General features: G+C 38.1%; 1 protein-coding gene across 11 annotated transcripts in view; it reads right to left on the bottom strand.

Annotated features, from left to right (window-relative positions):
* LOC101898601 (myocyte-specific enhancer factor 2) overlaps positions 1-12176 on the bottom strand; it is a 152600-nt gene extending 140424 nt beyond the window's left edge. For all 11 annotated transcript variants that reach the window (XM_005182149.4, XM_005182142.4, XM_005182148.4 and 8 more), the window contains exon 1: positions 12073-12176. The gene's annotated coding sequence lies outside the window, so the exon portion shown is untranslated. The remainder of the gene's footprint in view (positions 1-12072) is intronic.
* Between the last annotated feature and the right edge of the window lie 543 nt (positions 12177-12719).

Raw genomic sequence — 12719 nt, forward strand, 5'->3', positions numbered from 1 at the left:
ATGGCCCTTTCGGCATTAATGATACTTCCGTCTTGAAAGATGTTTTGCAGACCCTGTAATCTAGAGAGATCACTTCAAGGTGATCTCTCTTTCAAAAAACAAAACTGTTTTTAATGGCCCTCTGTAGGAAAGAGTGTCTTAGAATGCCCAATTCTTCTAGATAGTATGATCCAGAGGCCCTCTCTTCTAAGGATAATGCTTTAGATATATTTCTTTCAGAAAATGCTGCTTCAAAATGTCCTTCCTTCGAGAAAGGACTATTACTCTACAGACCCCTACTTCTAGAAAAAAAAAACATAAACAATCCATCAACTGATACCGGGAGACTCATAGATTCTTCAAACAATGACATTTTAGCGACCTTTTCTTTAACATCAGGTACTTAAAACACCCGTGGAAAAGTGATGTTTTCTTCTTGGATACCCTTCATCAAAAAAGGTTGCCTCAAAATAGCCTTTCTTAAAAAAGGTGCATAAGACACCGATACCGGTCAGAATGTCCATATACACAAGACCTGATGTCGTTATTTTAAACAGGAAATGCCTCCTTCCTAACGGCATCGACATCGGGAATCCCCTTTAGAATTTTCTAAGTGGGGAAGGAATCCTTAGATCTTTTATCCAAAGAAGAAACGGTCTTCTGTAGAGAGAAAATCTTCTGACGGTCTGCCTGACGATCTTCCATGGAAAGAAAAAATCCTGTTGGTCTTGCATAGATTGAAGACACGCCGACGGTCTTCTATAGATAGAAGAACTCCTGACCTCCTGGCGGTCTTCAATGTATAGAAGACCTTCTGGCGGTCTTCTACGTATAGAAGACCTCCTGGCGGTCTTCTATGGATAGAAGACCTCCTGAGGGATTTCTACATTTTGAAAATCTCCTGACGGTCTTTAATGAATTGAAGACCTCTGGCGGATAGTGGATCTCTTGACGGTCTTCTATGGATAGAAGACCTATTGACGATTTTCTGTGGATCGAAGAACTCTTGACGGTCCTCTAGGGACCTCCTGACGGTCCTCTAGGGGTAGAAGACCTCCTGACGTTCTTTTAGGGATAGAAGACCTCCTGACGTTCTTTTAGGGATAGAAGACCTCTTGACGGTCTTCTATGGATAGAAGACCTGTTCACGGTTTTCTATGGATCGAAGACCTCTTGACGGTCCTCTAGGGGTAGAAGACATCCTGACGTTCTTTCAGAGATAGAAGGCCTCCTGACGGCCACCTATGGATAGAAGAACTCCTGACGGTCCCCTAGGGGTAGAACACCTCCTGACGTTCTTTCAGGCATAGAAGGCCTCCTGACTTTCTTTTAGGGATAGAAGAACTCTTGACGTTCATATATAGAAAAAGACGATAGGAGACTTCCTGTGAAGACTCCCTGACGGTCTTTTGTAGAAAAAGATCCTTCTAACGGTGTTATATAGTGAAGATATCTCCTGTCGGTCTTCTATGAGACTTTCAGAGACGTTCACCTCCTTCAAAAATATGGGTCTGAAAGAACCTTAGAAAATGGGTATTCTTTCCTCAAGAAAGAGTGCTTGGGACGACCTTTTAATAAATAAGACCTCGACACACTTACATAAGGAAGCTTGGAGACCCTTTCTTCCGGAAAAGATTGTTGTATGACCAATTGGAAATGTTCTTCAGGAACCCCTTTAATCTCGTTTGAATACACTCTCTTGAAAATAAAGGGCTTTAGAAAGCCCCTTTTCATGACAGGACACTTAGGTAATGTGGTCCTCAACAAAGGATACTTTTTTACAAATTTTTCTTCAAGAAAGAGAGTGTAAAAAACCCTTTCTTGGAAAATGGATGCTTATTTCTTTAGAAAGGGTTATTTTAAACTACCATTCTTCAAAATGATGATATAGACACCCTTTTGGGCAACAGAGAATCCTTCGGGGATCATTCCTCCTTCTAGAATATGCGCTTTAGATACGTCTCCCAAAATGAGGGCCGCCTAAACCGCTTCTTAGAAATTAATCTGTTAGTGACGCTTTCTTTAGGAAAAGTTGCGTTGAAGGTTCTTTCCTCAAAACGAAAAGGTGCTTAGGAAGGCCTGTTACCAAGTATTAATAGGGATTTCGACATGTTCCCACCAGTGCCTCGAGATCCTTTTTATAAAAGGTTATATTTTTAAAAAGCGGGGTACATTTGGTTGGATTTCTTATAAGAAAGGCTGCACTTTTTTAAGAAAGATGATATTGAGAACTTTTTTTTTTTTTTGATGAAGCATTTTGCAGATCAGATCTTCAGGAAAATGTGTTTTTTATAGGGAGCTTCAGGAAAATGTGGCACTCTCTTTTTCGAATAAAATGTTTCTCAAATTTTATTCGAAATAGAGTATTTTAGATGCTTCTCCACTACTGCTCTACCACAAAATATTATCTGAGGACCATATCCTCAATAAAATGTGCTTTTGAGACCATTTATTTAAGGATGTTTGTTTTAGAAGCTCTTTCCGTACGCGAAGTTCGCCTTTGAGTTATTTTCTTGAAGGGAAGGGGTTTAGGCACCCTTCTCCCCATTTTTTAATGTTTTAGATAATAGCTTTTAATGAAAGCGAAAATACTCTCTTGGGTACTCTCTCTCTCTCTCTCTCTATTTTTCTATTTCAAAGAGGGTCCTCTTCTGTTCCCTATGATGACAAAAAAGGGTACATTCTCTAGGAAAAAGTGTTTTTAATTGCAAATTACCAAGAATTATGTTTAAGAAATAATTTAGACTCCTTTCCTCTTCTTCTGAGGACATATTCTTCCAAAAGGGAGCTATAGAAACCCTTGCTACAAAAATATTATACCATGGAATGCTTTTCTTGAAAACTGTTACTCTTGCGACTCTTTCATCACAAACATGTTTTAGGGACATTTTTTTAAGAAATTATGTTTTGGAGGCCCATTTTGCCGTTCCTTAAGCTTTCCAAAGAAAGGATGCTTTATGATCTTTTCTTTTTTTGGGAAAGAAAACATGTTTTAGAGACCTCCCTAAATAAAAGACCCTCCCTGGGTCTCATATTCACAGAATATTCCGTTTTTTATTAGTTTTACTTATCATTACACTTTACCTTTTACTTAATTCTTAAAGCACCTCCATCGGCATCTTATTCTCCACCACCACCACTGCCACCACTACGTGAACTGTTGTCATGACACATAAATCATTAAAATGGCAATTAGAGAAGTAAAATGTTCTCTGCAGGATGATGAAGAAAACATAAAAGAACGAACATTTCAAAGGATACTTGTTAGTCACCGATTGGCATCCTTAGATCCCCTGTACGACGCTCGTCAGATTGACATTCCCAAGCCCATTGACAAATAACGACAAGTTGGTAAACGCAGTTGAGTGGGATCCACTTTCATTCATTACCATTTGTCGGGATGTGCAAAGGTCATCTAAACAATTTACAAAGGATACGAAGAATGGATGAATGGCAGAAGGAACTGATTACTTCGATAATGGTCATTTAATAACATCTGTGAAAACTGATGCCGGCCAGCCAACCAACCTGACTGACTGACTGACTGTCAGTCCGATCCTGTCCTGTCCTGTCCGGTGAACAACAAGTCGTTGGCGGATAAGTAACAACAAGTAAATCTATATTAATCCAATTATTGTTGTTTGTTGTTGTTTTTATTTGTATTTTTTTTTTTCTTTTCAATGGAAGAGGCGAAAGAGAGCGAGGAAAAGAGGGTGGAGAGATCTAAACTGCTCACATGAATAGGGAATCAGGAAATTAAAATGAAAGCATAATGGAAGAAAATTAAATCAATTAATATCACATTATTGTTATTGTTGTTGCTGTTGGTAGTAGTTTGGCAGAAAAGGGGGGAAGGGAATGGAGGGGGATCTGTCGGAGATTATTACTGATGCAAACCAGCCAATGTGTTGAAATAAAGTCATCGATCGAAATAATCCGTATCCTTCGACCCACTCAGCGATGCTCTGATACCTCAGTCAATTAATAAAAAATAAATTTCATTTAACAACCGAACAAAGAAGAGAATAATTAGATTGGTTTTTATTTAATTAATTATTTTTTTTTATATATTTATTTTTTCTTATACCCTCCACCATAGTATGGAGGGTATATTAAGTTTGTCATTCCGTTTGTAACATCTCGAAATATACATTTTATATTCTTGATCAACATAAAATTCTATGTCGATTTATCGTCTGTCCTTCTATCCGTTTGTCCGTCTGTCCGTCTGTGGAAATCACTCTAGCTTCCGAACAAATTGAAGCAGGTTGATAAAATTTTTCTCAAATATGTATTATGTCTGCAGGACTTTTGGTACTGAAAATGGGCCATGTAGGTCCACTTCTTTGCATAGCCCCCATATAATGGTACCTCCCGATATTCGGTATTTTGATGATTTTAGCGACATTATTCACCGGAATTGTTTCAAATTTGGCATTTGAAGTTCGTAATAGACACTCAGCATAAAACAAAAAATGGGCCACGTAGGTCCACTTCTTCGTATAGCCTCCATATAACGGTACCCCCGATATTCGGTATTCTGATGATTTTAGCGACATTATTTACCGGAATTGTTTCAAATTTGGTATTTGAAGTTCCTTATAGATACTACAGCATAAAGCAGAAAATGTAGGTCCACGTTTTCATATAGCCCCCATATAACGGTACCTCCCATTTTTCGGTATTTTGATGTTTTTAGCGACATTATTTAGGGGATTTGTTTAAAATTTGGTATTTGAAGTTCGTAATGGATACTACAGCCTAAGACAGAAAATTGTCTGTGCAGGTCCGGGCCTTCGTATAGGTCCCATATATCAGTACCTCCCTATATTCGGTATTTTGAAGATCACCAAAATTGTTTGAGCTGTTGTATTTTAATTTCGTAATGGATGCTATAGCCTGTGACAGAAAATTGTCTATGCATGTCCAGGTCTTCGTACAGATCCCATATATCAGTACCTCCCTATATTCGGCTTGTTTGAGGTGTCGTATTTTAAGTTTGTAATGGATGCTACAGCCTATGCAGATCCACGTCTTCGTATAGCTCCAATATAACGCTACCTCCCTATATATGGTATTTTGATGATTTTTGCTATATTATTTACCGTTTATTTCAAGTTTCGAAGTTGAATATGGTAATGGCTTATGACACACAAAGCCTATGTAGGTTCACGTCGTATAGACCCCAATATAACGGCTATATTCGATATTTTGAAAATTTTAACAGAATTTTTAACGTATTTTATTTTTTGAAAATTTCTAAATTCGTGCCAAATAATGGAGGATATTCAAAGTTTGGCCCGGCCGAACTTACTGCCTTTTTACTTGTCATTCTTCATCTAATTCAGATAAAAATATTGGTATGGGAAAAATGACAAGAAAACCGAATCGAATATCCAATTTTATGCGAAATCATAAATTCCATATCCACCTCAGGTTTCTGGTTGAGAGAAATATTTAGATATAGCAGGTTGAAGAGAATCGCTGACTTGTTCCGCAACATATGGCAGATAAAAGTATTGAAAATTGTGACCTTTTTTGGGCGGAAAGGTTTTTGTTTTTAAAAATACGATCTTGTTTTGATGGGAATATTGAGATGTACCAAGCGTGAATGGAATGATGATAATCGAATGTAAATTTCGCGTTTTAGGACCTTCATAATAATTCAAAATTTTAACCCTTTGTGGGGGAGGTACAAGAAGGATTGGGCCGATATATCGCATCTCCACAGTAGATCTAGTGTTAAGAGTAATTATGGGATGTGTGAAATTTGCAAAGAACCAGATACTTATTTTGAATTTTATGATCGTTTTGGTTATTTAAAACTTTGACCCTTTGTGGGGGGAGGTACCAGAAGAAATGACCCGATCTCTAGAATCTTATAACGGATCTTGTGCTGATGGAAATATTAAGATGTACCATGTCTGCATGAAATCAGATGTTAATTTCCCGTTCTATGAGCTTCATGGACATTAAAAATTTTGACCCTTTGTTGGGGCTGTACCAGATGTAGTGGACCGATATATTGAACATAATCGGATGCTCATTTTGCGTTTTATAAGCTTGATAATTATTCAAAATTTTGACCCTTTGTGGGGGAGGTACCACAAGGAATGGTCCGATTTCTACCATCTTTATAGAAGATCCTTTGTTCCTGGAAATATTGAGATGTACCAAGTCTGAATGGAATCGGATGGTAATTTTGCATTTTATGGATATTCATGGATATTCAAAATGTTGACCCCTTTGTGAGGGAGGTACCACAAGGAATGGACCGATATATTCCATCTTCACGTCATTTCTTGTGTTAGGAAAAAAATATTGAGATGTGCCAAGTATGAAAATTATAGGATGCTCATTTCGCGTTCTATGAGCTTCATGGTTATTCAAAATTGTGAGGTACCAGAAGAAGTGGTCTGATAAACCTTATCTTCACACCAGATTATGTGCTGATAGAAATATTGTGGTGTGTTAAATTTAAAGAGAATCGGACGCTTATTTCGCAAATTATAAGAGATATAATTAATCAAAATTTTGACCCTTTGTGGGGGAGGTACCAGAAGGAACGGGCCGATCTATGCCGTCTTTAAAACAGATCTAGTGTTTTGCGTATCCTCCAGAATATTTTCGCGATAATATTCGGCATATATTTTGATGCTACAGTCGATTTATACGAGCGGAGAGCGACTATCGGCTGTTATGGCGGCCCACACTGACCTCTGTGGCAAGTAAACACGATCGATTTTGTTTGTTTACAAACTGCTGGCCAACGAATGTTTTCTCATCGGAGACGGAGAAAACCAAATTCGGCAGTTCACCACTTTCGGCCAAGCGAAGCAACCCTTCAGCTCTTTTGGGTCTATTTTCTTACTGTTGCGGTGTAAGTTCTTCGTATAGCCCCCATATAAGGATACCTCCCGATATTCGGTATTTTGATGATTTGAGCTCATTATTCACAGACTTTTTTTTTTGTAAGTTCCGCATTTGAATATTGTAATGGCTTATGACAAAAGTTACCTATGCAGGTCTATGTCGTCGTATAGTCCCTAATGTTACAGCTACATTCGGTATTTTTAAGATTTTAACAGAATTTTTAACGGATTTTATTGTTTTTGAGAATTGCCAAACTCGTTCTAAATGGTGGAGGGTATTCAAAGTTCGGTCCGGCCGAACTTATAGCTTTTTTGCTTGTTGGAATTTCAATGGTTTTACCCCGAGCTCATTTTTCAATATTTGCCGAATGGAATATTGCGATATGCTATTTTTCGGCCACTGCGACGCGGATTTCGATCAAGTCGCTTCTTAATGTTTCGAACCGTTTCTGCTGATTTTGCTGAAAAGTTGATTGAGCCCCGGAGACAGAAAAATGACTGCAGAAAAATTAGCAGATAGGGAGGCTGGAAAATATCTGCACCTGGCGATTTTGTATGTCATGGCAAATATTAAACCCAGAGCAAATGCATATAGAAATTCGGAGGCTGAAGAGCCAAAGATGGATTGATTCATCCCCATACCGCAAAAAAAACCTTTCTTTTTTTCCTATTTCATGAAATGTATATATTTATTATAGGCTCCCCGAAAACAGGTGGGCGTCTGGTAAAATAGTCATTATTAAAATTTCAGAATTGATGTATTAATCCGAACCACACACATACATGCATACATAATCGGAAACTTTTGACATGTCTACCTTGAATCACCACCACTGACAGTCGGAAATCTTCAACCCTGAACATTGCATGTAGATCACCACCACCACCAACACCATATGATCTGTTTCAGACGTCATCATAAATTTTTCTGACAGACTTTTCTTCGTGTAGCTAGACGTACAAATATACATACATAAAAACGCATAAACATACATACATATATATTGATATAGAATGACAACGCTATGATTTGAATATGTGAGTGGAAATGTTGGAACGAAGAAGAAAACACACATAAATTTCCCCAAATGGTGGCTATACATTTTTGGATAGGTGGTGGAGAGGGTACCAACATTCTTTTATCATGATTATACCAGCCAGCTCTGAGGTGGTGAAATGAAAATATGGAAAAACAAAAGAAAAATAATTCGGTATTTTATTGCGTTCATAATCATAAAATGTTAAGCATGCTGAGGTTTTCGTAGATTTTTCGTTTTCGACGTCATACGTTCATATTTTTGTGTTTTTTTTTTTTTTTTTGGTGTTTTTTTTTTTATTTCTCAATAAAATATCTCATTTTATATTTGCTCCCCATGGAGGATTTAGCAAGCGTGCAGCTGCACTACTTGTTATACCCTCAGCCATATGCTAGAGAGGGTGTACAGGGTTGCCCATATTCGACGGACCCATCTGGCAACGCCATAACTTTTGACAGAGATGTCACATCGCTTAATGACATACCGCGTTTGAAGCGTCAGTCCAAGCAGATTTTTACCATGAACCAATACACGCCACGCGAGCACTCTGAAATAGTTGAAATTTACATTCAACAGAAGAAGTCAATTGTGAAAACTCAACGTGCTTTTAAAACATTAAAAAAATGTGAGAAGTGCGCCTTCTAAGAACACCATTAAGCGTTTATACGAACAATTTTCGACTGGTAAGGCTCTTTCTAATCCGAAGAGGCCATATAAAAGTCGATCAAGGCGATCGACCGAGAATATCGCTGACGTATGAGCCAGTGTTGAGAGGTCCCCAAGAACATCCGAAAAACGCCGTTCTCAACAGTTGGGCATGGCTCGGTCCACTTTACAACGGATTATTCGCATTGATTTGCATTTGTTCCCGTACCAAATTCAATTGACGCAAAGAATGTTGCCTGCGGACAAGCCTCGTCGATTGGAATGGGCCCAAAAAAAAACATGGGTCCGTCGAATATGGGCAAACCTGTATTTTGACTTCTGTTATGATTATTCAAATTGTTGATCCTCCATGGGGGTAGGAATGGGCCAATCTTGTCAATTTCGTATCGGAACTAAATAAATATAATATGAATATTGCGACATGTCATGTTCGGGCTACTGCAACAAAGTTAAACGCCATAAGTTTTACATTTTTTTTTAAATTTTAATTGATTTAATTGATTTTGGCACGAATTATGGCCTTCAAACGGCCAATGAAACCGTCACATGCTGGCCGAATGTTGTTCTGCGGTATTTTGGTCCATTCCCGGCGAAGCGCTGGCTTGAGGTGTTCGACACTTTGTTTTTTTTTTTTTTTTTTTAGCGTCAACCTTGCTTTCCAAAATACTCCAGACACAAAACGCCAACGGATGGGTAGCCATTGTGCGCTGGAAATGAAGCAAGGAATCTCATTTTGTAACCATTTTTAGGAGTGGCGTGCTGAGTGCGATGGTGCTGAGTCCTGTTAGAATGTGCAAGATCGGCGACCAAAATGTTGGCGTGCCCAAAGATTTAATACACCCTCCAGAATATTTTCGAGATAATATTCGGCATTTATTCTCATGCCACAGTCGATTAATACGAGCGAAAAACGGCCATCGGCTGTTATGGCGGCCTACACCATCATCATGGCCGGCCCTTTAGTTTTGTTCTGGTGGCCAACCGAAGGTGCACATTTTCAGGCAAGTTAACAAGATTATTTTGTTTGTTTACAAACTGTTGGACAACGAATGTTTTCTGATCGGAGAAAAAACCGAATTCTGTCAAGTGAAACAATTCTTTAGCTCTTTTAAGTCTATCTTCTTTTTGTTGTGGTGTAAGTTCTTGCACTTTTTGGAATTTCAATGCCTTTACCCCGAGCTCATTGTTCAATATTTGCCGAATGGGATATTGCGCCATGTTCAGCTTATGAGGCATTTTTAGGCCACTACGAAGCGGGTTTCGATCAAGTCGTTTCTTTACTTTTCGAACCATTTCTGCTGATGTTGCTGTTTTTTTCCGTCCTTCCGTAACGAGCGATGGTACGAGACACAAAAGATTTATTCACATTTAAATGCTGGAGAGCTCTAACGATAGCCATTTGTGGTTTTCGATCCAAATATAAAGAGATCGCACTATCACGCTTGAATTCCATAGCGAATAACTTATTTCCTTGGACATTCTCACCAAAATGCTTTTGTATGCTTGTAAACAATATAATGAGCTGTTACTGGAATAATTTTGACAGCCGTCGGACGAGTGGCTTAGAAATGACAGCAGTCTGAAATTGGGTGCAGTTTTTTCATCTCACCCTGTATATTGACTACTCCCTTCATATAAGTCATAATTTTTAGAAAATGTTAAAAGGTGCCATTCCTGCAATTGCTGACTTGTTTCGCAAGTTATGTCACATAAAAGTATTGAAAATTGTGACTCTTTGTGGGTGAGGGGGAATTGGGATCACAGATACATATCGTCTTCACAACAGATCTTGTGCTAGCAAAAATGTTTGTCTGTGTGAAATAGGAAGAGAGTTGGATGCTTATTTCGCTTTCTTTGGACGTTTTCTTTATGAAAATGTTCTACCCCATGTGGGGGAGGTACCAGAAGAAATGGTCGGATCTCCACCATCTTTATAACAAATATTGTGTTGCTGAAAATATTAAGTGATACCAAGTCTGAATGGCATCGGATGTTAATTTCGCTTTTCATGAGCTTCATGATAGTCAAAATTTTCTTCCCATCAGATCTTGTGTTAGTAGAAATAATGAGATATGTGAAATATGAAGAGAAACGGATGTTTATTTCGGATTTAATGATCGTTGTGGATATTCAAAACTTTGACCATTTGTTGGGTGAGGTACCAGAAGAAATTGTCCGATCTCTAACATCTTTATAACACATCTTGTGTTGATGGAAATATTGAGATGAGTACCAAGTCTGAATGGAATCGGATGTTAATTTCTCTTTTTAAGAGCTTCATGGATATTCAAGATTTTGACCCCTTTGTGGGGGAGATACTTGATGGAGTGGACCGATATTGTCCATCTCCGAACTCTATCTAAGTTTGATAATAATATTATAATGTACCGAGTTTTGAATAAGTCGGATACTCTCTTCGAAAGTTATCGTGCGCATCAGCCAGACGGACGGACATAGCTAGGTCGACTTCAAATTTAGTCCAAAGAGACCTAGAGTCTAATACCGTTATTTCGATGTGGCACGTTTTGGCCGCCTCAAATGATATACAGGGTTGCCCATATTCAACGGACCCATGACTCTTTGGGCCCATTCCAATCGACGAAGCTTGTCCGCAGGCAACATTCTTTGCGTCAATTGAATTTTGTACGGGAACAAATGCAAATGCGAATAATCCGTTGTAAAATGGACCGAGCCATGTCCAACTGCTGAGAACGGCGTTTTTGGGATGTTCTTGGGGACCTCTCAACACTGGCTCGTACGGCAGCGATATTCTTGGTCGACTTTTATATGGCCTCTTCGGATTAGAAAGAGCCTTACCAGTCGAAAATTTTTCGTATAAACGCTTAATGGTGTTCTTAGAAGGCGCACTTCTCACATTTTTTAATGTTTTAAAAGCTCGTTGAGTTTTCACAATTGACTTCTTGTAAATTTCAACTATTTCAGAGCGCTCGCGTGGCGTGTATTGGTTCATGGTAAAAATCTGCTTGGACTGACGCTTCAAACGCGGTATGTCATTAAGCGATGTGACATCTCTGTCAAAAGTTATGGCGTTGCCAGATGGGTCCGTCGAATATGGCCAACCCTGTATATTTAAATAATCAAACATCATTCGACAAAAACGACTCATAATTTTTAACTTATTTTCTGATGCCATCGCCTAGGAAAGAATGCGGAAAACTGCAGAAGAAAACAGACTTTCTTCAGAAATCAGGTACTTTTTTCAGAAAAACCAGGTGATGTTGTTGGTTCCATTTTTGCCACCAAAATTAGAAAGGTGTCCTTATCAGAAATAAATTATTATTTTGAAGCTCAGTGATTGATTATACTGCCTGATGGTCCAGAATTGTTTTCCCCCCGCCTCAGAAAAATATTAAAAATAATAAATAGCTGGAGAAGTCCAGTTAGAATTTAGTCATAAAAGTAGTGACATTACAGCTTGCCGAACACTGTTTCCGCAAAGCTTTATATTTCCAAGCAACAATAATCTTGTTTTAGTTATCATAAATTTTTCCACCTACCTCTCTCTTAAATTTCTTTATTTCAAATAGTTAACTTCCGATTGACTTCCAAAACGATGGCGAAATTTCCAATTAGTTTTGTTGCCTTTTAAAAAATTTCAAATCTGCAAAGAAATGAAGAAGAGGAAACAATGTTCAACATCATTAAAAGTTTTTGAAAAACAAATATTTACAACAAAAAGTAACGGCAAATAAATAACATTAAAATTAAAAAAAGAAGAAGAAAAAAAAATAAAATGTGACGATGTGCAATAATTGGATGTTGGAGGAAAAATGCAGCCGCCAACCACCCACACTTCTGATGTTTAATGTTTTGACATTTTCATTTGGCAAACAAAAATGTCAACAAAACAACAACGGAGGAATGCACATTTTCAAATACATAACAATATATCAAAGAGTGAATATTGTGTCGACCTGGAAGGCACTTAGGTCCTACAGGTAATAAAATACGATATTCCGTCCTTTAAAAAGCTCTATTTTCTACCCACAGCCTTTTGGCTACATTTGATTCTATTAAAATATGACCCATCGAAATAACGATTTTAAGTCTCTTTAGACGAATTACAATTTAAGACATTCGAAGTCGACTTAGGCATGTCCGCCTGTGTGTCCATCTTTCAGCCTTGTATGCACGATAACTGTTG

The sequence above is a fragment of the Musca domestica genome, unplaced genomic scaffold, assembly GCF_030504385.1.
Source record: "Musca domestica strain aabys unplaced genomic scaffold, Musca_domestica.polishedcontigs.V.1.1 35, whole genome shotgun sequence".
Taxonomy (NCBI): Eukaryota; Metazoa; Arthropoda; class Insecta; order Diptera; family Muscidae; genus Musca; species Musca domestica.